Source organism: Felis catus, chromosome D3, assembly GCF_018350175.1.
Source record: "Felis catus isolate Fca126 chromosome D3, F.catus_Fca126_mat1.0, whole genome shotgun sequence".
NCBI classification, from domain to species: Eukaryota; Metazoa; Chordata; class Mammalia; order Carnivora; family Felidae; genus Felis; species Felis catus.
This window is the reverse complement of record NC_058379.1, coordinates 67842992-67870865: the sequence shown is the minus strand read 5'-3', so window position 1 is coordinate 67870865 and position 27874 is coordinate 67842992. Positions and strand designations below refer to the sequence as shown.

The window sequence follows — 27874 nt, the reverse complement described above, 5'->3', positions numbered from 1 at the left end:
CCTGCTGAGGCTGTAACTTGGAAGCTCTGGGTGAAACACGGGCAGGGTGTCGTTACCGGTTGGCTAAATCCCACCGCCTGCAGTCGCTTGCATCGTCTCTGTGGACCCTTAGACATGGGGCCTTTGGATAAGAAGCAACTTCCCTGATGATCTGCTTTCTTGGGGAAACTCATCTTGATTTCGGTATTCGGTAACGGGGCAAACTGATTCCGGAAAGGGCCAGATTGTAAAGATTTGGGGCTTTGCAGGCCATACAGCGTCGGCTGTAGCTACTCAACTCGGCCCTTGTAGCAAAAGCAGCACAGACGATAGGTAAATAAATAGACATGGCTGTGTTCTAATAAAACTTTATCCACAAAAACAAGCAGGGAGCTGGATTTGGCCCCCAGGCTGTAGATGGCTTATTGCTGATCTCCGCCTAGAAGACGTGTCTTGGCTTCACGGCTTAATCGAGCAGATGAAATGGGTCTGGAAGACCTCAGCGTGGCCTCAGAGCGTCTGGGTGACAAGGCCAGGTCCAACCCTAACAGCTGGGTGATCCCCAATCTCGGTTTCTTCACTTAAAAATGGGGCTAATCGGGGATGGATGTGACGAGGTACATCAGTCCAGATACCCCACTCTCAGAGGCCCCTGCTGGGGGGGGCTGAAATTAGCCATGGGCGTTAAACCCTGGTGAGCACTTTCAGAAACTCGAAAACGCATGCACATACACATTGCACACATACATGGCCCACTGTGAGCCTGAGCACCATCTGAGGACTGAATAGGGCGGGGGGAGGCAGAGGGTCCTGGCGTGACCGGTCCAGGAGCCTGAGCTTGACCTGGTAGGTGCATGCAGAAGCTGAAAATTTGCGCATATTACCACCTGCTTCTTGGCGTTCCTGGAAATAATGGCGAGCAAGCCGAGGGTTTTACGCGGCTCTTGAATCGCTCTGGGACTTCAGCTTCCGCTCTTTCAGCTCCAGCTGGGCCCATTCCAGCTGCGGGGCAGAAAGTCTTTCCGGAGCTGTAGCAGGAGTGAGCGTAGCAAGATCACCTGCTGGCGTGGACGACCTCGGGCACGCGAACGTTTTCGGTACCACTTCGGTAATCACTTCCCGAGAAGCCTGTAAGGGGAGGACGGAAATGGGCAGTCACTTGTCCCCTTCCTCCTCTTTCCCAGGACCTGGTCAGGCACTTCGAAGGCGCTCTATCCACACCGGCTCTTCCAAGAAGCATGGGGCCTTGCTCACTCTCCTGGGGGCTGGGCCCCTAGAGCCTCAGGATTTGGGCTACATGGGCACCTGGGCACCACTCCAGGGGCCTCTGTGTCATTTCCTGGCTACCTTCAAGCACACAGAGGTTGTTAGGCGGGGCAGGCCTTTAGAGGCCCAGCCTTGCTGGGAACCCACAGAGCATCGGAGGTAAGGTGACGACCTCTCACTGCCCCTCTGTTCTGGGCCAACACACTCATTTCACAGATGAAGAAACTGAGGCCCAGAGAAGGGAGTAGCAAGCCGTTCTGGTGAGCAACACCCGTTCCGGATTGTGAGGCTCTCCCCATCGATCACGGCAGCTTCTTACATCAACATTAATTAATTTGCTGCCTTTCCCCTCCCTACTCTTCCATATACCTCTGTATCAAGGGAACAGCTGCTTGGACCCTCTGAGGGGGGGGGGGGCCTGCAGGGGCTGTTTGCAGAGCCTTGGGGAACCGGAGCTGCCCCGCAAGAAGTTGGGGCTCTGTCCTCCCCTCCCAGGAGGCCAGGGCGGGTCCAACAGTGAAGCAAAGGGAAAGGTTAGGTCAAGAAGGGCAGTCCTCCCAGGCGGGGCCTGCTTGCTCTGCCTCTCCAAGGGGAGGTGGCAGCCACCAAGGGAGCCGGCGGGGTCCGGCCCCCAGGGCCTGGGTGCAGTGACCTCATCGGGCATTTCCAGCTTTTATGATCTGCCAGCAAGGCCCTCGAGTGACGCAGGCTGACCTCCCCTCGCTGCCTCTTCCCTCCGGGCTCAATGATCTCAGCCCCGTTGGAATGCCACTGCCTTTCGCACGCCCCTGCCCAGGCCACAGGCCACAAGGCACAGGCTGGGGCACTGAGCAAGGGTCAGAGGGAGTGGAATGGCCAAGGAGAGGAGAGGAAGTCAGCAGGTGAGTGGAGGATGTCACTCCAGAGGCCAAGAGACAGAGAGCCCTCAGCCCTGAGGAGATGAGAGAGAGGACTCAAGTGCTCGGTGGTCCCCCAGCCTGGGAATCTCCAAACTGGCCCCACAGGGCACCTCCCCCCCCCAGCTGCTGCTCCCTCCCTGTTCACCTTTCTCAGCCCGGGTGTCTCACACAACCACTGTCTCCCTCCACACGAGCCCACAGATGTGACTTACGCCTCCAGCTGACAAACCAGTAGCCTTGAGTTCAAATCCTGGATCGGGCACTTGATAACGGAATGACCATGGACAAGTTGCTTGCCCTCTCTGAGCCTCCATTTCTGTGGAAAGTGGGACTCACACTACGAGTGTCTTCTTAGGGCCATCGTGAGGCAATCCGTGAGGTAACGCGGAGTGCCTGGCACCCAGGACGCGGAATAATACAGAAAAGAGTAGTTAACTACTGTCATGGAACAAAGAGAGCAGGCCAGAAGATTCTCGGAGGCCCCCAGCCCTACCTTTGCCCCCCAAGTCAATAGGCGGAGATTCCTGGCAAAGACAGCAACCTGGAAATCAGGTGAGTAAGTGCTGGAACTCCACGAGAAAGGACTCCAAGCATAAGAAAGGGCAGCAGCGTGAGACCTGAGTGATCGTTGGTCTATCCCATTGGACTTTGGACACTTCAAGAAACTATTATCCCCGTTTTAACAAATGTCACCACTAAGGCTGAGCGTAAACAGCTACTCGCAGTGGCAGAGCCAGTAAAGGACAGACTCAAGGGTTAAACACAGGACTTCACTGCCCAGAGCCCCACTGACTCTACTCTTCCAGGTTCGGGGGCCCGATCGTGCGGATTCGTGTTAATTCAGCACAAAGTAACTGAACACCTGCTCCCCACACGACCCCTATCCAGGCATCGTCTACACACCAGAGAGAAGGAGATGGCTGGGAAGGGCGACTGACACGGAACTCTTGACGTAAATGTCTAAAAGAGAAAACGGATTTTCTCTGCCAGCTCCCAACGCAGTTCTGAACGCGGACTCCACAGAGAGAACCCAAGATGAACGGGCACGAAACAAAAATGCGTCTGCATTTTCACCAACCTCTAAGTGAAACTTAGCATTCCTTTCCATTAGGAATGTGGCAACAAACCACTATAATAAGGGCAGGATCAGGGACTCCGTGGCCGGCAGAAATCGCCTACGTTTCCATATCATACTGTAATAGTACAGATACCCCAAGCTCTCAGTTCACATTTATTACTCTTTCAGAATTACGATTTGCTGTCAATCCTGCTGCTAGGCTTCACCACTGAATGTTAATAAAGAAGCGCATCGCTCCTCTGTCACAAACGTCTACGTGTGTTCCGTTATTTTGACGTCCGTCTTTCAGTACAACTGCTTCCTTCTGTAATCTCGTGTGTTTTATTTTATGCATTTAAAAAACAAGATGCTGGTAACGTCCCCAGGCTTCACCAGACTGCCGAGGAAGTTCGTGGCACAGAAAGGCCGGGGACCCCTGCCCCAGAGTTGTCCTCACGGGGGGGGGGGGGGGTGTCAAGGCTGAGTCACTGACCGTTGGTGAGCTGGCACCTGGGCACACAGGAACAGGAAGGGGAAGGCAAACAGCCCCCTTCCTGGGGGGCCGCGCAGAAGATCGCATCACTCCACGCGCTCTGTGAGCCAGAGCGTCCTGACGTGGCCACTCAGGGCTAGCTGCAAGGTAAGGACAAGAATAAGGTCCCTAGTGTGGGGACCATGCAAACTCTAATGAATGGAGAGAAAAAAGGAAGGAAGAAAAGGGGGAAGGAAGGAAGGAAGGAAGGAAGGAAGGAAGGAAGGATTTTCAGTTATATAATTCAGAGTTTTCTCATCTATAAAACTAGGAGGTAGAAACAAACAGTACCTTTTTTGTTGTTGTTGTTGACCAGTTGTTGTCTTTTTTCAATGGAACTCACATAATGCAGACAACAGCAGTGTATCTTGGTTAAGTAAGGCAAGGGACCCAAGGCCCTGTTGGCCTGGCCTCCTGCTTCCTGCCCCTTTCCCTAAGGGGGGTCCCTAAGGCACTTCCCGGGAAGCTCCGGGCCCAGGGCAGTTTGCCACTTCCGGTCTGGGTGGCGTCTGAGGCCCCCGCCTTCCCCCCCCCCCACCCCGATGATGCTGTGGGCCTGAGCACGGGTCATCTTCGACATCCAGCGACAGCTGCGGGCTCTCGCCGAGTAGAGGCTCAAACGTGTGGGTGAGATGAGAAAGGCGGGGAAGGTCTGGGGGAAGAGCTACGTCGTGAGGACAAAGAATTGAGAGTAACCAACAATGAGACAGAGGGCGGCAATCCGGCAGGTGCACACCTCTGGGGTGGGAATGCGGAGGCCTCTGCCCGAGAGGCGAGGGGGCAGACGTGGGCGGCAGCAGAAGGTGTGGCTGAGGGCGAGGGGACCAGGCCTGCAGAAATCTGGAGGGACCAGCACCGCCCACACCCAGGGCCTTGCTCCCCGCAGCCACGACCCCCTGGGCTCAAGGCCTTCTGAACGGAGACACAGCGGAAACAGAACTTTGTTCTGGAAAACCTGGAATGCTCATCATGTGGGGGAGGTGGGGGGGGGACAGTCAAACCAAGGATATCACTTACGTTTTCTTCCACCCTTACTGACCAAGGTCCTCCTCTGTAGCAGCCACGAGGAGAGACTTTCATTCCAGGGAGAAGAAACATTCAAGACACAAATAAACATAGTAAATGTATACATGTATAAGCAAACAACTATAGTGACTTTGCTATTGATAAGGAAATATTTTAATCATAAAACAATAATACTAATTAGCCTTAAATAGCTGCCAAAAAAAAAAAAATCCCACTGGTGGGACTGAGGAGTACTGGTGAATGCAAGAAGAATGTAATATGTGTTGGGATTAATAGACACTCTTTTTCTTATTGAAGCGTAATTGACATACAATATTGTTAGTTCCAGGTGTGCAACAGTGATGTGATATTTATAAACATTAGAAAACGCTCACCGCGGTGACTCTAGTTACCATCTGTCACCATATGAAGTTTTTATAATATTATGGACTGGGTTCCCTATGCTGGAAATTACATCCCTGTGTCTTATTTATTTTATAACCGGAAGATTGTACCTCTTATTCCCCTTCTTAATAAACACCCTTTGAAAAGGCAGAACTTTAGAGTCAATCACACTGGTCTCCAGTCTTAAATCTGCCACTGCCAGCTGCGTAACCTTGTATTAAGTCACTTGGACTCCATTTTCTCATCTATGAAGTGCACCCCCCTGGTAAAATCCCTGTGACTCTCCAATGAGATAATGCCTATACCCATTTAACACAGAATCTAATATACTGGGGCACCTGGGCGGCTCAGTCAGTTAAGGGTCTGACTCTTGGTTTTGGCTCAGGTCATGATCTCACCGTTTTGTGAGTTCAAGCCCTGTGTTGGGCTCTTTGCTCATGGCATGGAGCCTGCTTTGGATTCTCTCTCTCTCTCTCTCTCTCTCTCTCTCTCTCTCCCCCTCCCCCCCCAATCGTGCTGTCTCTGTCTCTATAAATAAACTTTAACAAAAAAATAAAAAAAGAATCTGATATACTAAGTACCTGGCAGATGTCTTTGTTTTATTGTTTATTATTATTATTAACTAAAGTTAGGAATCTTCAGTTAAACCAAAATTCTGCAGAGAAAAAGTTTGGAGAGATTCCTGAAAAACACTCTGAGAAATGCAGATTTCATTCTTAAACCAGAGAATGACCGGGGCACAGGCTTAATTAACTTTTAGCTATGTGGCCCCATGTCCCTTTATTTATATGAAATTCCATTTATATGAAATGCCCAGGGTAGATTATTCCGTAATGATGGAAATGGATCAGTGGTCACCAGGGGTCTGGGAAGAATGGAGAGTGGGGAGAAATGGCCGAATGGGGATGGGGCGTTATCCTGGGGGGATGGAAATGTTTTGGAACTAGCTAGAGACAGAGGTTGCACAGTACTGTGAATGTGCTAAGGGCCACTGAAAGGTTCACTCTAAAATGGTTAATCTTAAGCTATGCGAATTTCAGCTCAATAAATTATCAAAAAAATCCTTCTAATGAAGTGTAATATATTTAATTCAGAACTACCAAGGCCCTCAACTGAGATTGCTCTGCGTGTGTTTGTAAATCTATGTTTCACGGATATAAATTAGTAGCCTGTGTGGCCAGCCTTGGGTACAGGAAAGGACGCTCTTACTGTATGTGTCAGAATAATTAAATGTGTAATCACTGCCCAGAGTAACAGAAAACCCAGCGCATCCCTCCAGATACCCTTCTTTCTAGCCAGAATGACCCAGGACTTCCTTATTCCAAAGGACTCGGTCCAGGCTGCAAACACCGGGCGCGGAGAAGAGCCAAATGGGCTCCACCGAATATTCTTGCTGTTCCCCTGGCTGCCGATAGGGGAGCCGCTGGTCACTGACCCTGCTCCGCCCAGTGGATGCTTGGCGGGGATTGTAAGAGAACAGCAGTAGTTTAACTAGTAGTTTAACCAACAGTAGTCAGCACTATCAGGGACCCCACACCCCAAGTCCCTCGTCGGATCCTCCTGTATATGTGCCTGTCATTTCCCTCCTGGGGAAGTCGACTAGTGCAACTACGTACCTTGCTTTTTCAATCTTGAGTTGCCCACGTGAATTCTCTCTGTTCTTCTCTGTTAAGTACGTTGAAAAAATACTGAAGATAACAGACGGCAAGGGTATTGAAGTAACAGTGGGAGACCAGAGTGCTAGTCCCGGCTCTGCCAGTACTGTGATGTATCAATTCGGGACAAATCCTAGCACCTCTCTGAGCCTCCGTTTTCTCATCTGTAAAATGGACAGGTGGACCACATATGGTCTACACCCCTTCTAACCCTAAAATTCCGTGCTTCTGTGAGCCAGCCACGCTTTCAGTCCTGAATCAACGAAGCATGACAACGTGTCTGTGCACCCAGGCATGAAACCCTGCCGGAGCAAACATTTGGCTAAGCCCTCCATTTATCCATTCCTTCCAGACGGCTTCAAGGGAACCTCTCAGAAAAGATTAGCGGCTTGAAGCAAATGACTGTGAAATTCCTGGATGAGCCAGATGCCCTTAATCCAGGGCTGGTTATTGGATCGCTTCTGATTCATCTCTCTTGCCTGGTCTTCCTTTGCCTGTTAATACTTTGTCCTCTTTCTCCCTGGCTCCCTGCTACTGTCCATTCTTGTTCCTTCCTGGAATCGTGGTCGCCAAATGTCCCCCTTCTCCTGGGAGAGATGGTTCTGCCTGAGAAGACCCTGGCCCTTCACACTCCCCTGCTTCGATCCAGACACACGGGTTTCAGAAGGCATAGCTCACTGTAACAGCTGCCACCATTATCAGCTCCCTGGGAGCCAAATAGTGAAATATTTAGTGGAACTTCAAAGCTTAGCGGGTGGTACCTTCACCGAGGGCCCGTCCTGCACAGGGATGCCGGTCAGTCTCTCGTGATGTGACTCCTATACCGTACTGGGGGAAAAAAAAAAAAGCAGACAAACACACAAAACCACATTTCAGAATTTTTAGAATGTACATAGCCCAGTGTCAATGAAAGTATGATGAAACGGTCACTTTTAAATGCCACTGACGGGAGTCTAAGTAGGGGTGACGTCTCTGGAAGGCCATTGGACACCATGAATCACAGGGGATTTTTTTTTGTTCTTTTTTTTTTTTTTTTTTTTAATGTTTTTATTTATTTTTGAAGGAGAGAGAGACAGAGCATGAGCCAGGGAGGAGCAGAGAGAGAGGGAGATAGAATCTGAAGCAGGCTCCAGGCTCCAAGCTGCCAGCACAGAGCCCGACGCCGGGCTCAAACTCACGAACCGTGAGATCATGACCTGAGCCAAAGTCGGACGCTCAACCGACTGAGCCATCCAGGCACCCCAGAATCACAGGTTTTAAGAGATGCACGCTTTTGTTCTGAGCCAGGGTTTCCTATTAGAAAACCGAGTCCCAAGAAATAATCGCAGAGTGGCAAGAAATGGATAGAAGGCTGTCCATCAAAGACGTTTGAAATCGAAAAAGGTTGTACACAAAGCAAATTTCCAAGAACAAGGGATTCAAAATATAAATTATGGTATATTCAAACAAGGGAACACTCTTCACCCATTACCAGCATGTGGTAGGAGAACATTTAATGGCATGAGAACATGCTCGCGATACTGTGAGGTGTGAAAAACTTGAGTTCCAAAACAACGTATGTAGGACAACTCCATAAAATCTGTACGTGTGTTTGTATGGGGGAGAGGGGGTTCTTTAAAATAAACAAACAAACAAACAAACCTAGAATACAAACCAAAATGTTACCAGTGTTTATTTCTGCATGGCGGAATAATACCTGGTATTTCTTTTCTATTTGGCACCTTTTTAAAATTTAACTTTAGGGGCGCCTGGGTGGCTCAGTCGGTTGAGCGTCTGACTTCAGCTCAGGTCACGATCTCGCGGTCTGTGAGTTCGAGCCCCGCGTCGGGCTCTGTGCTGACAGCTCGGAGGCTGGAGCCCGCTTCGGATTCTGTGTCTCCCTCTCTCTCTGCCCCTCCCCTGCTCATGCTCTGTCTCTCTCTGTCTCAAAAATAAATAGAAAAATTTTAAATTTAACTTTATGAAACAGGAGAAGGATATTATACACATCTATAACTTAAAAAAAAAAAAAAAAAACAAGGCACAGGTAGTAATCTTTGTCCCAGGGCAGCGGGAGAGAGAGAAGGGTAGATCAGATGTATCCGGCCCCTCTACCTTCATGCTTTCTGCTCCTCATTCTTCTGGTGGGAAACCTCGGGAACTCCGCGTGGTGGTAGGTGGCCTTGTGAGTCATTCCAGCAAACTCCCCGGGCTACGGGCCTGTTCCCTGCCAGGAAACCCACGCTCCTCGTGTTGCTGAGCTGGCTGGCTAGGCACGTCTTTTCCCAAATTCAATGGCATCAGGTGGTCACTCGGAACTGGCCATGATGGGAATATTTACACCATAGAAACTGGCAATAGCTGCAACGAGGGCTTTTTTGCTGGACCCTCCGGGGAGGGTGGGGCCCAGTGATCTGTACTTTAACGAGCCCTGCAGGCAATTCGGACACACACTCAAGTGTGCGTGGGGCAGGACCTCCCTGGGCCCCAGGAAGCAGCATTCACATCCACAGGGAGGTGGGGGAGGTTCTGGGCTATTTCTCTCTAGATCCGGCTTCGCCAAAGAACTCCCAAACTTACCCCTGCCTCCCAGAGGGTAAAATTCTTACACAAATCACTTCGGCGTCCGACTTCGGCTCAGGTCGTGATCTTGCGGTCCGTGAGTTCGAGCCCCGCGTCGGGCTCTGTGCTGGCAGCTCAGAGCCTGGAGCCTGTTTCGGATTCTGTGTCTCCCTCGCTCTCTCTGCCCCTCCCCCGTTCATGCTCTGTCTCTCTCTGTCTCAAAAATAAATAAACGTTAAAAAATAAAATTAAATAAATAAATGGAAGTGATACAAAAAGAAGTCTACCAACAGTTCTCATTTTTCCACATGGAGCAAAGCGTCAAATACCAGAAGTTTAAGAATTGCCCCCCCCCTCCTTTTTCCCAGCCTGCTTTGCTGTTTCCCTAAATAAAGGCTGTGTCAGCCTCTTGGGTGACCGACCCGGCACCGAACTGCCACCAAGAAGTGGCAGAAATTTTCATTCAAGGCCTCCCAAGCCGACCTTGGCAGCTCGAGTTCCCTAGACACATCCCTTCTACACGTTCCGAGAAGGGGAGGACAAAGGAACCGTTTTGACACCGTCCCTCGCCTTGGGGAGCCGTTGAGGAACAACAGGCACGAGACAGATAACTCCAGCCTTGATCTGCCATGGCCCGGGATGGATGGGACTTCGCGACATGCATCGGACCGATGCTCTGTGTGGGTGGGCCACCACACGGCAAAACGAACCGGGCCCCTGGCTTTTTGATCCGGATGAGGCGTTTTTTTCCCCTCTTTCTCCCCTCCAGAGCGTAGGCACAGCGGGACGTCTTGGGATCTGTTAGTCTCCCAGGGTCACCTCCCGGCTGTTTGACCATCACCCATCACCTCTCATCCCAGAAGCAGTCATCTTTCTCTCTGCGCTCGTCGAAGAGAGCAGTCACCTAAATGACGTGCGTACAAATCGAATCACTTTACAGTTTGGCTCTGTTGCCTGTGGCATGTTTCGGGAACAACAGATTTGCTCTTCTCGTTTGCTTTGGCTGCGATTAATATTAAAACGAGGTGGCAGGGAGCAGGGACAGAGCCTGGCTTTAATGATCTGTCGCAAGCAGAAAACTGGGAGCAGTCAGCAACTGGAATTGTGCCCTGTAACCGGGAACGGCTGGCTCAGCAGAGGCCACCCCCACAGCTGCCACCCGACAACCAGCCCAGAGCCACGGATTCACCCGGCCCTCCGCGTTCTCGGAGAGGTCCTGCCTTCCATTTGCCCGGTGTGGGGAGAGGCCAGAGCGCACAGAGGATCCGCAAGGCCCCCCTGCTGTGGCAGCCCTCGGTCCTCAGCCCCTGCTTGTCGACTCGGTGGCACTTAGGATTCAGGCTCCTCGCCCCTGTGCTGGAAGGTTCCAGAAAAAAAAACCCAGCACAGAAGTAGGGGAGATGGGCGTTATTTTGAGATAACGTGCTGCAATTTCTTTTTATTTTTTTTTTATTTTTTTTTTCAACGTTTATTTATTTTTGGGACAGAGAGAGACAGAGCATGAACGGGCGAGGGGCAGAGAGAGAGGGAGACACAGAATCGGAAACAGGCTCCAGGCTCCGAGCCATCAGCCCAGAGCCCGACGCGGGGCTCGAACTCACGGACCGCGAGATCGTGACCTGGCTGAAGTCGGACGCTTAACCGACTGCGCCACCCAGGCGCCCCTGCAATTTCTTTTTAAAGAGAAAATGATTTCCGGGCCGCCTGGGTGGCTCAGTCAAGCCTCCGACTCTTGGTTTCGGCCCAGGTCCGTGATCTCACGGTTCGGGAGCTGGAGCCCCACATCGGGGTCCTCGCCGGCAGTGTGGAGCCTGCTTAGGATTCTCTCTCTCCCTCTCTCTCTGCCCCTCCCCTGCTCGTTCTCTTTGTCTCTCTCCCAATAAATAAATAAACTTTAAAAAAAGAAAAAGAAAAAATTATCTCCATGTCCTCGCACTTTATTATTAATAACAAAGTGCCAGTACAGACTTCCAGCTATAAAATAAATAAGTCCTGGGAAGGTAACGTACAGCCTGGTGACCACGGTTAATAATATCGTACTGCATATTGAAAAGTTGCAGGGAATAGATTGTAAAACTATGCATCACAGGGGCACCTGGTGGCCTCAGTCAGTAGAGCCTGTGATCTCTTGATCTCAGGGTTGTAAGTTTGAGCCCAAAGTTGGGTATGGAGGTTATTTAAAAATAAAATCATTTTGTAATGTTTATTTATTTTTGAGAGAAAGAGACAGACAGACAGGGCGTGAGTGGGGGAGGGGCAGAGAGAGAGGGAGACACAGAATCCGAAGCAGGCTCCAGGCCCTGAGCTGTCAGCACTGAGCCCAATGCGGGGCTCGAACCCACAAACCACGAGACCGGGACCCAAACTGAAGTCGGATGCTTAATCGACGGAGCCACTCAGGCGCCCCAAAAATAAAATCTTAAAAAAAATTTCTTATCACAAGAAAAAAATGTGTAACCACACGGGATGATGGTTAACTAGACTTGCTGTGGTGATCATTTTGCGACAAGCGCAGATATTGAATCGTTACATCGTTCGCCGGAAACTACTATAATGTTATAGGTCAATTATGCCTCAATTAGAAAAAATATTTAAAACTTTAAAAAAGAAGTAACAAAATTCTTGCACGGTGCTTCCTACTCTGCTGGTGAGATAGCGGGTGACCCCGCCCACCGGAGGAAAATAACCCCAAGAGGACAGACCAGGTCCCGTGTCTTCACAGTCCCCCGGGCCAGGCACAAGTTAGTTGTTCAACTGGTGTTGAAGGGATGATGACCCAAAGGCCCAATGGGCTGGAGGAGTTCTAACGGAAGATAAAGATAAAGAGGTAGATAGGGCAAGGTCCAGAAGGATCTGGAGCACAAAACCCTCTATCCTGTGGAGTTGGGGTGCAACACCCTCCCAATGCATCTGTAGGTTTACCAACCAGGAAGCTCCCTGAACCTCACTGCTGAAGAATTGTTATCAAAGTTTCATTACATAGACGTGACTGATTGGCCATCCATCCATGGTTGAACTCAACCACCAGCCCCAATCCCTTCCCTGGAGATGGGGGACGGTGCTGACAGCTCTCACCCTCTAACCACATGGTGACCAGTCCCCCACCCTGAAGCTACCTGGGGGACCTCCAAGAGCCCCCTCATTTGCATAAGCTCAGGTGCAGTTGAGAGGGGCTCCTTAAGAATAACAAAACACACTCGTATCACTTAGGAGTTTTAGGAGCTCTGGGCCCCGAACTGCGGACAAATACAAAATAATATCTAGGATGCCACCACCCTTGGCTGCCCTCAACCCCCTTCCCAGTTTCCCATGGCGCCCTTCCTCAATGAGGCATGTGCACACAAACCCTCTTGCTAGGGATCTGACCGCAGAACACCCAACCCAGGAGAGACACTGAATACAATATTGCTTGACAGAAATCTCAAGACTGCACGGGGTCACTCCTCCAATCGTTTATTCACTCATTCAACAGAAATGTCTCGGTGTGCCAGGCAGCGTGCCAGGCCCTGGACACGCAGTGGTGACCAAGTCAGCCGCGGTCCCTGCCCTCGCAGGGCTTATAACTGCTGGGAAGACCGGCACAAGGCAGGCAGCTGCTGCTCTGTTTTCTTGGGTAGCATGAGCCCGGAGAGGGCTCGGGGGCCGTGCTGAGGGCAACGCAAAGCCATCGAAGGTTCTGCGGAGGGGGGCCGGGTGAGTGAGACTTGAGATCATCAGCGTTGCTTTTGGAAGGGAGCCCGCTGGCCAGGTGGATGCATCGTGCGAGGGCAGGTGCAGCTGCAGCAAACTACTTGGAAGGCTGTTGCAGGAGCCCAGATAGGAAATAATAAAAAGACCAACGGTGCTTACTCACTAACTCAGAAGACCAGAATCCCTCGTGTAAAAGAAAATCAAATAGCACGTGTATACAACCACATGCTAAACCGAGGGCCTCCAAGGAGCTAGGTTCTCCTGGCCTGCCCACTTCCAGGAAGCACGTGGCTCCCCAGCGCTGGGATCAGAGGCCGGGTACTGTTGTCTCCAGCGCCTGGTGGGTACGAATTACAGCGTCCACATCTCCTCCCTTTCATCCCCGGGGAATCTCACAAAGCGGGTTTTAATTTTCTACCAGATCTTGGCATTCCAGAGTCAGAAGAAGAGAGGGTGGGGGGGAGTATCTCTGCGACTCCACAGACCGGAGGGGTCACGCTGGCTAATTCAAGGCCTGCCTTGTCCTAGGGATGAGTCCCCTCTTCCAGCGACCACTCGGGGACCGCGTGGGCCTCTCCCAGGCAGAGGACAGGGTCTGAAGGCTGGTGCCGAGGTCCCGTGTGCTGGTGCTCGGCCGTTGGACGACCGGCCACTCACAAGTTCAGCTCTTGGCTTTACGCAACCCGAGGGGGATTTTCATTGGCAAACGCTGGAAATGCAGCTCACCTGGGGACCGGGCCTCACAGCGTTCAGTTACACAGTTACTTACTGAACATTTACTCTGGGCTTAGCTCGGGGACAATCATTGGTTTAGACCCAGCTTAGGCATCGAACGTCCATTTTTCCTAACCCTCAGACGACCTTCAGGGCAGGCGTTAGAAACCCATTATGCAGCCAAGAAAGAAACAGAGCTCCAAGAGAGGGCAATACTGTGCCCGGGGGGGTCACACGGTGATTTCACCCTCCGTCTGACCCCCCGAGCCCCTCTCTTTCTGCTCTCCCCCCGCTGTGCCCCATCCCCTACCTCCAGGTGCTTCTGTCTTACCCAAGAGAGAAAATTCCAGACGCGAAAACAGTGACTAACACTGTGAAAAGTGGCAAAGCTACAAACACTCAAGATGAGACAGGAACGAAAGAAAGGAGCCAGCTCTGTGCATGGAACTTCATACTTACTATCATATTTAATTTTCCTGCAACCTGGTGCAAAAGGATAAATAATCGTCTTTTTCACCAACGTCTCGTGACACGGCATCACACAAACGTAAATTGACATTCATGTCGATGGCCGTGCTGCAGTGACATTATTTTCTTTAAGTTTTTTACTGTTTATTTATTTTTGAGAGACAGACAGAATGTGAGTGGGGGAGGGGCAGAGAGAGAGAAGACAGAGGATCCCAAGCAGGCTCCGTGCTGTCAGCACAGAGCCCGATGTGGGGCCCGAACTCAGGAACTGTGACGTGAGGCCATGACCTGAGCTGAAACCAAGAGTCGGACACTTAACCAACTGAGCCCCCCGGGAGCCCCTAGAATCCATTCCCGAGCCCATGCTCTCTAACACACCAGGGTGGTTGCTCATTGCCCCCTTACCCCCACTCCCCACACTGCTCCAGCTCAGCTAGGCTCCCCAAACTGTCCAGCCCCGTCTCTGAGGTGCCATCTTTCTTCCTTCTGCAGGGGGAACCGTGCACACCCTTATTGTCCTGCTTCCCTCATCCTGTCCCCTGATTGTCACCACTCTTGGGCCCCATCAACCCATCACAGTCCCTTTGTCAAAAATCAGGCATCCTTAACCAGCGTGCCCTCTCTTTTCCATCTTCCTCGGAAAACGTCTCCCCCGTCTCTTTTCCTCTCTCCCTTCTTCACACTCTCCCCACACCCCCTCCCCTTCTTCCTGCCGTCTTTCTTTGTGCGTTGCATTTGCAACCTCCAAAGGGCATTCAGGTCAAGGTTGGTAAAGTTAAGTGCTGTGCTAATAACGCGCTTCCTCTAGGGAAAGGCATGCCTTGAGTTTTGAAGTGAGATTAGACGTGAGAAAGAGCCGGGGCCATGGGCCACGGAAGCCTCAGCCAGCTCCTGGAAATTTCTGCCCACATACCTGGTACTCCGCGTCTCCCCTGCTATCCGCAATGAAGCCCGCTTGTCTTCGGTCATCTTCCTGGTAGTACCAGGGTGCAGAAGGTACCACACAGCCCACTTCGTTTCCCTCACAGGGAGAAATACTAGAAAGCTGCTTCCTCTCAAGGATGCCCAGGTATGACATTTTTATGACTAAAAAGCAGAGGCCATTTTCCATCAATACGTCGGATCGTTATGGTTCAAAAGACATTTTGCCCCATGAGATTCAATCGAGTTATCTTCCTTTGGGTTGACAACACGCAGCCCGTAAGTGTTTATGTTTTTCCTGGATCGAGTCTCACACCAAAAAAAAAAAAAAAAAAAACTTGCTCACCACTCATAATTGGTGGTGTCACAGTGCAGCCCAAACAGGGTACTCAAATGCCCTGTCCAAAGTGGGCTTAGAAATAACCAGCTTGGGGCGCCTTGGGTGGCTCAGCTGGTTAAGTGTCTGACTTCAGCTCAGGGCATGATCTCGAGGTCTACGAGTTCGAGCCCCGCGTCGGGCTCTGGGCTGACAGCTCAGAGCCTGGAGCCTGTTGCCTGTTTTGGATTCTGTGTCTCCCTCTCTCTCTCCCCCTCCCCCGCTCAGGCTCTGTCTCTCTCACTCTCAAAGATAAACAAAACCTAAAAAAAAATTTTTAAAAAACAGAAATAACCAACTCATGGGGCCACGTGAGGAGTAAATCAGGTAGCATGTAACACCCACTATGATAGTTCGTGGTGTTCATCAGTTTCACTGGGCGAGGGTGCTGGTATTTGTCAGACATTATTCTGGGTGTTTCTATGAGGATTTTTTTTTTTTTTAAGATGGGATTAACATTTAAAGTGGTTTCTTTGAGTAAAGCAGATTGTCCTCCAGAATGTGAGTGGGCCTCACCGAATCAGTTGAAGGACAAGAACTGACCTCCCTTGAGCAGGAAAGAATTCTCCAGCATACTACCTTTGAACTTCATCTTCTTTTTGGTTCTACAGCAGGTGGCCTTCAGACTCAAACTCAGATGGGTCTTCAACCTCCTGCAGGTCTTGGACTTTCCAGCCTCCATAATCATGTGTGCCAACTCCTTCTGAATAAATCTTTTCCGGGTACAGACACATTCTATTGGTTCTGTTTCTCAGGGGCCTGACACATTCCCCTAGCTCGACGCCTATTGTCTAGCAAATACCTGGCAGGACTCGGCAGCTCGCAGATTTTGAAGTCCATCCTCAGATTTATCTGACGGTGGGACGGATTTCGGTTAAGCCTAATTGGCAAAGTCAGAGGTAAACATAAAATGATAAATCGGGAAGCTTATCCTTGACAAATGGAATGGAATCTGTAAAGCCTAAATTCCTACTCAACCCAGGACGTAATGATCTCCAACCCCCTCCGTTACCGAAAGCACATAGATACATGACCTAACAAAATAGTCTAAAACGAACATATGCCTAACTACCTTCAGATCAAGAAATGGAACATCGCTGGTGTCCCAGAGGCACCCAGGTCCGTCCTGGTGACTCTCATACTAACCCTTGCTCACCTCCTTTATGCCTTTCCCAGGCAAGAATGCATCGCTGAATCGTTACCGTGTGTGTTCTTCTGTATCTGACTTCCTTCCTCTGTTCAACATTGTGTTCCTGAGATCCACCTATGTTGTCAAGGGCAGCTACCGTGTGTCCATTTTATTGTTGTATACTATGCTGCAGTGTGGGTCAACCACCCTTTATTTATCCATTTTACCACTCACAAACTTCCAGCGTGAAAAAGACCTAAATTCAGAAAATGTGTGCAACTGAGTCCTGGTCACTTTTTCAGCACCCACTGCGACCGTGAGGGCGTCGAAGGGTTATTCGTGCATCGGAAAACATTAGCATCAAACCAACAAAAAAAAAGATCAACTGAGCTATGGAACAAATAGGTGAGTTGAGCGTGAAGTACTTCTGTTGACATGAACCAAGTGTAGACTAACCCAAAACGTAACAAATTAGGGACGGCTTATTAGGAAGTAAGCCAGGGATGGCTAATTATGAAGTAAGCCACGAGTGAACAAACACAAAACCATACTAAGGTCTAGTGAAGAAGCAAGTTAGCAGTCGATACAGTTCTGTTAAACTGTAGATGTAACCGTAACCATTGTTTTTATGCGCCAGGCCCAGGACGGGGGAGCACTCATGAGGAACTTACGGTGCTCTCTGAGAGGCAGGCACCCATGGGATCAGAAGCAGGTAGAATGGAACTGGCACAAGCCCTGCCTCCCACTCTGTAAGGGGCAGAAAGATGGAGGGTGGAGTTCAAGCCTGGAATTCACACCGTGACCAGTTCCCCTCCCTGCTTTTGAACAGCCAGCAACATTTGCCCCAAATCGGCAGGCAGGGTTCGAGGTTTCCTTGAACTTTAAGGTCAAGGCTAGCATGGCCCTTCCTCATTACCCTCCACCCCTGTAAACTTATGCTATTACTAAGACAAATACAAACCCCCCCCCCTTCCTAACCACTTTGCTTAACTATCCATATTGTTTTCTACTTCTACTAACACCTTTATTCCAGTATATATGTACAGAGTTTCTGGTGCGACCTGGTCTCGGCAAGTTGTCGCAGGGTAGCCTGGCGCTGTTATTTGTAAGTTACGACTTGAGGTTTCAGGATTTCGACAGTCTCTGTTGGGAGGAGACTGGGAGATTGTTTCTACATCATACCAGGGAAAAGGGAACCAGAATTTCATGAGCAATTGCTCAGTGCCCAGCCCTTAAGTGAGCCACCACATTTTAATCTTCATGAACTACCATCCCCAACCAGTGCCATATTTGTCTCTCTATCTCATAGTTGAGGAGAAAGGGGGCCGGAGAGGTTAAATACTCACTTACAGTCACACAGCTCATGTAACTAGCGAGCAATCGTTAGGAATCTGGACTCTGAACTTCAGGCTCAGGGGATGGTCCCATTTTATCACTTCCTAGGTGTGGACCTGGGAGAATCACTCTCTCCCCACATGATGGGGACCATCACGGTCCCCACTCCACGGGAGAATATGTGTAAGGTACTTAGCACAAAGCCTGGTGCCAGAGAGCACTTTCTACAAGACCACTTTCTACGCTTCTTGTGAAACGGCAGAGCCAGGATTCAGACCAAAGTGGGAGCTGACTCCAAACACCCTAACACAACAAGCCATTTGTTGGCCGATGACTCTCTCCAGGGCTCAGCAGGAAAGGCTTGTCTCTGTTCTCATGTGTCTGTGGGGGCAGCTTGACTGGGGAAAGAGCATCCAGTTGACTTTACCGCTGGACTGGCCAGGTGCCGGCCAGGCCTCTCTTGTTCAGAGGGTAGTCAGACTTCTTTACCAGGTTTCTCAGAGCTCGAAGCCTCAGTAAGACGAAGTGCCAGGTCTCCCGAGACCTACTCCCAGACTGTCACAGCACTGATTGCTTCTACTGAGTTCTACCGGTCAGAGCCAGTCACGAGACGAGCTTGGGGTCCTAGGGGTCAGCAAATAGACCACAGATTTGGATGGGAAAAGCCGCAGATGTACACAGGAATGGGAGCACCGGTTGGCAGCCATCTTTGCAGACAACGTATCACCCGGAGGCTGCAGAAATTCAGAGAGGGCAAGCCCAGTGTGGCTGGGCATTCTACGAGAAGACATTTGGGAGGCACGGAGAAGAATGAGTGGGATCAGGCAGGCCCAGAAAAAGAGCGGGGTATCCTGGGGGAAAGAAAAGTCTGAACAAAGATTCAAAGCAAGGACCCATGAGGTAGCTTGGGACATGACCTGCTTGACTGAACCCAGGGCCTTATGGGGAAAACGCTAAATAAGGGGAGGGAGGGGAGAGCAGGGGGGGTTGGAGTGTAGAGGGCCTTGGAGGCTAATCTGAGGAAGGCAGTGGGTAGACCCTCACGTCCCCTAGATGGACAGAGACAGGATGGGAGTGGTGTTTCGTGAAGAGCAGTCTGCAGCTGTGTCCGGGAGGGCGAGGGAGGCGGACGGACTGGAGTTCGCAGAAATGCAGGGCAGAGGAGATAAGAGACAAGAGGGCTACGTAAAGGGAGGAGGAAAGGGGAGAGCATCTCCTACTTATGATTCTCTGCCAGCGTTCTTCCGTCTTTTCTATGACCATCCTGGAGACGTCGGGGGGAGAGCCTTGGCCGATCTAGGCCCCCAACTCCCTGTGTGACTGAGCCGGCCTCCCGATCAGGGACCAGTGCCCCTCAGGGAGAAGGTGGTGTTCTCAACTGTCCCAGGGTTGGCCCAGTCTTCTCTCCCCGAAGTTTGCTGGGAGCCTTTCTCATTCTGCCGCCCACAGAGCAGGGCACTAACTCCTCAGCCAAGGTCCCCAGATCGTCACTCCTCTTTCCTCGTGCAGCCCTTCCTTCCAGAAAATCATCCTCTTCCAGGCTTCTAAGTACGACCTGGGCCTCCCTGCCTTACGTGGGGCTTCCAGGGACATCTCTGCTCTCTCTCCTTTTCACCTGCCCTAACTCTCCACCCCTTCAGGGCCCAGCCACAACCTCTCCTCTGGGAAACCTGTCGGGCATCCCCCACCCCACACTGGCGGTCCTTTCTCTGAACGCAAGCCCTCTCGCCATCTCAGCAAGCCTGAGCGCTTACCCCTGTGCCCTTCTCAGATGCTGCGGGTGAGATGGCCTTATCCACACAGCTACACAGGAGGGCAGGGCCTGTGTCTGGCTCATTCCTCCTTCCCTCACAGAGCTAAGAGCAGTGCTGACTGCATAGTAAGTCCTTAACATAAAGGCAGAGAAGGCTGAATTGTTCCCTGCTTCTAGCCCTCCACATTCTGTGCAACTAAGGCAGAAAGTCTTTGACAACTAGCTGGAGTTAGGAGGCATCATAGTGAAGCCAAGAAGTCCCCTGGAAATCAATAAGTAGCAGTATTATTATTTTTTATTACCGTCCTGAACATCCCTCATTGCCAAAACCATTAGAAGTACCGAAGAACCGCCCCCTGCATTTATGGTTTGTCCGTGGTGGCGCTAGGGGTGGGAGCTGGATGTCTAGGCTGGGTTCACTGGAAGCAGAGCTTGAGACAAGGATTGGGCGTGCATGATTGATTGGGGCGTGCTCTCAGGAAGGAGGGAAGCAGGACCCGTTGGGAAGTAGCTTAGCAAGGAAGGATCTAGTCTTTCCTGGAGTCTCCTGTGAGGCTGATCCCAGGAAGAGGCCTGAAGCCCACCCATAGCAAGATTAGCTCGACATCGAGGTCATGGTAGAGTGACCAACTGGGTGGCCTGTGACTGTCTCCATTGCAACAGTGAAAGTCCTTCATCCCAGGAAATCCCTCAGTTCCAGGCAAACACTTCCTATAGGAGGCCCAGCTTTTGTCCCCAAGTCGGTCAGTCACTGGCTTTGGAGCGCTCCCAAGCAGGAGAGGAGCTAAGCTCCTAGGGGAGCTGGTATTCATTCGGCCTGAAGGGTGCGTCTCTGGGGAAAGGGAGGGTGGGACAGGAGCCCAGTAGAGGGGATGGGGAGTCACTAATGGTGTCTTCCCCCCCTCCTCCGCCCCAGACAAGCCCCTAGAGAGCACCTCTCTGCCTCCCCCTGCCCGGCCAGGGAGCAGCACAAGGCACCGGCCGTTCCACCTGCCCCCTGCCCTTGTGATGCGGGCTCCCAGAGCCCCGCCTCCACGCGGGCGGCCCCGCCCTGCCGCTGATTCTGAGAACACCTAATAGGTTTCACACAAACCCTGTTGGCTTCCTGATTATTTGCAACTCAATTAAATTAACAAATTGGTCTCTCTGCCCAGAGTCTTTCCACCGCCTGTACTTTAACATATGTCAGTCAGGGCGCCCGGCGTCTCCAGATGGCTGAGAGCTTACTCTATAAATCCCATGCCAACTCATCACTAGGGAAGTATGTGTGTGTGGAGAAGCCCAGAGATAGAGACACACAGCCATAGTGGGGAGAGATGAAATATGGGAAGGGGAAGACAGGGAAACTGAGAGCAAGGGGAGAAGGCGAGGGACAGGAGTCACGAGAGCCTAGGTGCGGCCTCGCGGATGAACCAGCAGGTGCTAAGGACCCTAACTTGCCTCGCAGGGAAGAAGCTCTGTCCTCCACAGGGCGGATGGTGTGTGTGTGTGGAGGGAGGGAACGCCTGAAGAAGATTACATTTTCTCTGGAGGGCCATGAGATCGGTGGCGCTCAAAGTGTGTTCCCTAGACCAGCGGCGGCGACCTGGGCGACCGGTCAGAGGCGCGGATTCTCAGGCCCCATCCAGACCTCTGGCAGGTGGAGCCCGGGCGCCGGTGTTTCCACAAGCCTTGCAGGTGTTTCTGATGCCTGCTCAGGCTGGAGACCCACACTCCTGAGGGAGCGTGCCGTGAGGGCTCTGGCGGCCGTGAACCTGCTCTCAACCGTGGCCACGGGAGGAGTGAGGTGAGTGGTCTTGAGAAGTGGCACTGTCTTCGGAGTTACTTGGAACGATGCCTCTGTAGCCTTTGGTGAGATGCAGGCGTTGGGGGGAAAGGGGAGGACTCGGGGACCAGCCAAGAGGAACCTTTGCTTCCTTCTCAGAGGAAGCAAAAAGACAAGCCGGAGGAACGGGGGCTTAAACAGGCCGAGGCTTCCTCTGGTCCGTGACAACCCATACGTAGCAGGCCCTCGGCCTGTCGTGCGCGACCACCACGGAGAGGAGGCCCGGAGGGAAATACGGTCTGATCCCAGCTTCGGGCGCATCTGATAGGAGGGCAACGCGGGATCAGCTGCGGTATCCGCTCGGATTCTGCCGGGAGAGGGGAGGAGAGGGACCGGAAGCGGGTGAGGAGAGGGGAGACGGCAAGGGAAGGAGGGGGAGGAAGGCAGAGAGATTCTGGAGCACAGGAGGTCCAGGCAGAGGCCCCTGCTCCAGGTCTGGAGTTTCCAGAGAACCGTCGTCATCACCGGTAAGGACATTGCCCTTCCGGCTTCTGCGGCAGGAGGTGGAAGGCTTGGCATGGCCCTCGGTGAGGGGCCTGTTCTCATTTCTTCAGGGATGGCTGTTAAGTTCGGTCCATCTGCTTGGCACGGGGTAAGATGATCCGTGACCTCAAACTCAAAGGTCTTCAGGGTCTGGCCCGATAACGGAAGAGAAGAGCAGGCACGTCTGCTGGGCATCGTGGGAACTGCAGACGCAGGCCCCGTCTAGATCCTGCAGGAGCCACCAGGCCCCAGCCTGTTGTCAGCGCCCAGAAAACACCACCCTCTGCCACCAGCCTGACGGACGGATTTATCGAGGGAAGTCCCAAATCCAGATGGACTTGGGTGCAAAACAGCAGGTCCTGCCGGAGAAGCTGTAAGAAACTCACATGCTGCCCGAATGTCAAGGGTGAACGGTCCGGACTGGCAGTGGCGAATGTGGTTACGAAGGGGCCGGGACTCCGTCCTGCGGCAGTGGGGGGCAGTGAGGCGCTTTACAGCAAGGACCACTGTGCCAGATCCCAGAGAGACTGGGTCTTGAATTTCCTCTGATGCCTGTTTCCTTGTCTTCTCCCCCGCCAGGAGCTGGGGGATTGGAGGCAGGACAAGAATGTAGTGTCTGGCCCTGGGGACTCCCGTCAAAGGTTCTTGCAGGGAGCGTCCTGCAGCTGGGGCAGGTGGACGAGGGCAGGAGCTTGAATGAGCAGGATTCTCTACCGGCTGCATTTATCAACGAATGCCTTTGGCCTTGGCCTTGAGTAGTAGCTGCAGATCTCCTCACCTTTGCCGCCTCCAGACGTCCTCTAACACCACAATACTGATTTCTACTCGGAAACCGTAACAACTCAATGAAGACACGTAAGGGGCACTGCTCACCGTCCCCTCCGAGGCTCAAAACCCCATTTCTTACTTTCCAGTTTGTATGGGTGGGCATAAGGGCAAGTCGATCGTGATCTGAAAACCAGAGGTGTGGGGATACCTAAGAACCATCAAAAATGGGTTCTTTTGTTTTCAATCTTCTTCTTTTTTTTAATGTTTATTTACTTATTTAGAGGGAGGGGGGAAGGGGCAGAGAGAGAGAGAGAGAGAGAGGCGCGAGAATCCCAAGCAGGCTCCACGCGGTCAGCATGAAGCCCTACGCCGGGGGTCGAACCCACAAACCATGAGATCATGACCTGAGCTGAAATCAAGAATCGGACTCTTCAACTGATGGAGACACCCAGGCGCCCCAAGGGTTGTTTTTTTTTTTTTTTTTTTTGGTGTTTTGTTTTGTTTAAAATTTTTTTTAACGTTTATTTATTTTTGAGACAGAGAGAGACAGAGCATGAACGGGGGAGGGTCAGAGAGAGAGGGAGACACAGAATCTGAAACAGGCTCCAGGCTCTGAGCGGTCAGCACAGAGCCCGACGCGGGGCTTGAACTCACGGACCGCGAGATCGTGACCTGAGCCGAAGTGGGACGCTTAACCGACTGAGCCACCCAGGCACCCCTGTTTTGTTTTGTTTTAAATGAAGAGCAGGGGCATCATGTAATGATTTAAAAAAATAAGAAAAGATAAACGAAAGAAGTTGTAGAGAGAGGTTATTATTTGTACCAAACTGTTCACTCTTGCTGGTTTTAGGTTTGGTTTTGGTGGTGGTGAATGCTTTCAGAGCAAACGGATTCAACATCAGGGCTCCTTCGAATTCCCTTTTCTGCCAATTAACCCTCCCCGGGAAGACTGAAGTACCTCTCAGGATTGGCTTCCGGAACAGCAGCACAGATGGATTTTTCCATTTCAGTAATCAAATGGGGTGGGGGTGGGGTGGAGATTAAGGCGGATTAAAGGATTACACTTAGGAGTACTTAAGCGAACGCCCAGCGTCTGAAGAATTGAATTTAGGATTGGGGTTAATAGCATATTCCTGTGAAATCAGGTAATTATTTTAGTGAGTACCCGCTTAATTCAGTGGGAGAGCGGCTTCTGGTTTACCGAACGCTTGCGTGTGTCAATATCTTGAATGCAGAATTGACAGGGATCGCTTCAGTAATGACCCGAAGGTGGGTCCGTTTGGGTTTTTTTATTTTTTTAACCTAACCCTATTGATCAACTTGGTTTTCAACAATGTCTTCCTGTCTCTTCTAAAGTTGCAAATGGGAAATGATATGCCGAAATAAATTTCCCTGGAGCACAGCTATTCATTAAAAAAAGAAGAAGAAGAAATGAAAACCAAAACCCTTTGGACAGTCAGGTTGTAGGCAGGAATCCGGCAAGGCATTGGGTGGTCCAGAATATTCTGATAAAAGCAGAATCAATACAGTAGATGTTGCCTCATCTTGGAAGAGAAAGAAGGGAGAAATTCACCCTGTTACCTCCTTTCCTTCTTCGGCTTTACCCCTCCCCACCCACCACTGGAATGAATAGTCATTGACCCTCGACAGCTCTGCTCCTGAGTCAGGTTCTAGAAGAAGCGAGTTTTGAGGGTCCTGCACCCCTGATGGGGATTGTGTTGGTCCCATGGAGGGCCCTGGGTTCCAGAAGGCTGGCGTTTGGCCTGAGGTAAAGATACCTGGAGGCTGAAGGGAGGAGGAGAAGAAGGACGGTGTCCCTAAGGGATGGACCACCAGGGACCCAGACCCAAGGGCCTGACTGGGAATGACGGGGACAGATTGGAAATGGAGTGTAGAGACAAGGGCAGGCCCAGGCTCCGTCTGATTTCTTTCTGCGTCCTCCTGCTCTGGGCAATGGGGGAGCTGGTAATTTTGAAAGTGGCCAGATGAGAAGCCAAGCGGGGCACATGTTGGTGTGGCCTAGTGGGAGTGCACTAGGTCAGGTGTCTGGCTTCTTCCCAGGATGATGGCATTCCCCTGGCTGGCATTAGGTGCTGTGGGGTTGGGCGGGACTGGCAGCAGGGACGAGCGGGAGGCTGTGACAGACACCCAAGCCTGTTGTCTCAGGTGCCTGCCGCAGGGCGGTTCCCAGGACAAATCCACAACGGCTCTCCCACGACTTCTGTGAGGGTTCAGATAAATCTGGTTTAAGGCATAGAATCCACAGCGGTAGAGCCAGGGCTCATGTCTGAAGGGCATTCAGACATGGGGGGCGGGGGGGGGGGCGGCAGTGCCCAGGAAGCCAGCCATTGGTGATTCCTTCTGATGGTAGGTTGCCAGGTAATATAATATGCAGGGTGCGCAGTCAAAGTTTAATTACAGGGGCGCCTGGGTGGCTCAGTCGGTTAAGCGTCTGACTCTCGATTTTGGCTCAGGTCACGATCTCCCGGTCTGTGAGATCAAGCCCCAAGTCTGTCAGCCCAGAGCCTGCTTGCAATTCTCTCTCTCTCCCTTTCTCTCTCTCTCTGTCTCTCTGTCTCTCTCTCTCCCTCCTTTTTTTTTTTTTTTTCCTCCTTTGATTCTTGTCCGTATTGGCTAAATTATCTCACGAACAGGCACTACTTTGGCATCAGGGGGGAAGATCCTAATCCTGTGTTCTCTGATTTCTGAGCGAATGGTGTTTTTCTTGTTGGGTCGGGCTTCGGGGGTGGGTGATCTGGAGGCAGGGGGGACAGTGAGCAGCGCCAGGCCCCTACCAGCACCCCCAGACTTTGCAGCCGCTTCCAGGTTTATGCCCTCACTATCATGTATCAATTCCTGTCACATCCAATCTCCTGAAAACTCGCGTTCCTTCCCTCCCTTCCCCTCTAAATCCATTAGCAGCCTTTGAACCTTGAGTTCTTAGGCCTCATAGATCTCTCCTGTCCATCAGACTTTCCTGGGAGAAAGGGGGTGAGCCCCACTGTCTGTTCTCCTTACAAACCTAAGTGCCTGGGCGTCTTTCCTGTCTAGGACGCTGATCTCTTGGGACATCCTTACCAGGAGGTTATATATAAAATCATATCGATACCAAAATGTATCCTGTTGCTTCGATGTTTAGTCCTTGCTTATTTTTAGCCTATTTGAATTCTTAATGAAATTCTGTTTAAATATACATATATATGTATATTAGAAGCGCCTTAAAATATTTAAAATCCAGAGTATTGTCAGAGCACTCGGCTGAATCTCACTATTTAGCACTAATTATAAACAATCCCGTCTAGCCTTTGTCTTTAATGGTTTTATAAGTGCTAGGCTTGTCTTTCTAATTAGACTATAAACTGGTCTTTTGCTTCCCTAATATCTCTCAGAGCACCTGCCACAGAGTGGGGCACGCACAGTAGACAATAGACGTTTAATGACACGTCTCAAGCTACTTGGCTCTGTTCGCTCCTCCCTGCCTAAGTGTCCCCTCCCCCCCCACCTTCCCGGGCCAGTCCCCCCACCATTAAAACCAGTCTCAGTTTTCTTACTCATGGCTTTTAACGTCTGTATCCCCCGATGAACAAGTTACACTCCTTAAATTTAATTGGCACATCATGTAGAATCACATATTTTTAGCTATTAAGCATGCCCAGAATGATTCCCCACTTCTCTCAAAATAGAGGGCAGGGATTGTGAGTCTCCCTGAGTTCCTGGTGTCCATAAGAGTGTTATAAACATGCATTTAGTGATTCACCAATATTGTTGTCTATATGAACTTGGATAGCAAAGCCACATAATGCCATTTAAAGAAATAAAATACATTTTTCCCCCTAAATACAAAAGCAAGGCAAACTTTAGAAATACTGGGTGCTTGGATGGCTCAGTCAAGCATCCCGACTCTTGATTTCAGCTCTGGTCATGATTCCAGTATCATGGGGTCAAGCCTTGTGCCCGCCTCTGCTCTATCTCTTTAGCAAACAGCTTGTTAGACAGGAAGTAGTTGGTAACGCATATTTGTAAGGCTTTACATATTTAGCTAAACCGTCTTTCCAGGGGATGGACTGTTGACCCGCTGCGCTTGGGAATCGTGGCCAGAAGGTGGACGCCTTCCCGTTCCTCCCCCTGAGGCTCACTCAAGGCACTTACCGGGAGCAGATTTTTCCAGGGGCCCCCAAATGCTTCTGTCTTCCATCCAACAAAATTTTGGAGCACTCACTCTGCCTATGTGTCAGACAACGTGGCAGAAAGCGTGGCTCTAGGTTAGCATGGCAGTGAGCAAAACCAAGGGTCAATGTCAACTCTGGTCCTCTCCCCCAGAAAGCCCCTGTATCGTGATGTCTTCAGGAAACTTTCACTGGTCACGAACGGGAGGTCTAGCCCTGTACCAGGCTGCGGGGAGCGGGGTGCACAGGAAGTATAGGGTGGGGCTCTGCCCTGTGGAACATTCATCTGTTTGGAGGAGACAAGCCTAGGTCACACATACAGAACAAAATAAATAAGCAAACACAAAGCCAGCTAATATTTGGGGAGAGGATGCAACTCGGTGCCAAACCCCTGCGTGCAGGTGATGAATGAAATGCTGCAGGAGTTCAGACGAGAAGCTGTACTTGTAGTAACTTTCTAGATGCTTCACAGGGCCCTTGACGTGCTCCCATCCAGTCCCTTCCTTTTCTGGATACAGATGCCGAGGGCCCAAAGAGGGAAGGAAATGCACCCTCTGCATGTACTGGGGGCACACCTTTGTCCAAGGCAGGGATTTCTTTTTTATTATTATTATTGTTTACTTATTTATTTTTGACACAGAGGGAGACAGAGCATGAACGGGGGGGGGGGGGGGGGGGGGAGGGACAGAGAGAGAGGGAGACACAGAATCCCAAGCAGGCTGCAGGCTGTCAGCACAGAGTCCGATGCGGGGCTCGAACTCAGGAACCGCGAGATCATGACCTGAGCCGAAGTCAGACGCTCAACCGACTGAGCCACCCAGGCGCCCCCAAGGCGGGGATTTCTTAAGAACCAAACTCCACGGGAATATAAAGCGGAGTGTGGAAAACATCTCAGAAACTTTAGACA

The 27874-nt window shown here is 51.2% G+C and overlaps 2 long non-coding RNA genes across 2 annotated transcripts; one reads left to right on the top strand and one right to left on the bottom strand.

Annotated features, from left to right (window-relative positions):
- Positions 1 to 331: 331 nt before the first annotated feature.
- Positions 332 to 4241, bottom strand: LOC123381429. Its single transcript, XR_006588355.1, has 2 exons — positions 2357 to 4241; positions 332 to 1107 (listed from the first exon to the last, which is right to left on the bottom strand). It is a non-coding gene; the product is annotated as an uncharacterized LOC123381429 (long non-coding RNA).
- LOC111557331 lies at positions 1107 to 3467 on the top strand. Its single transcript, XR_002737350.2, has 2 exons — positions 1107 to 1505; positions 2346 to 3467. It is a non-coding gene; the product is annotated as an uncharacterized LOC111557331 (long non-coding RNA).
- Positions 4242 to 27874: the final 23633 nt, after the last annotated feature.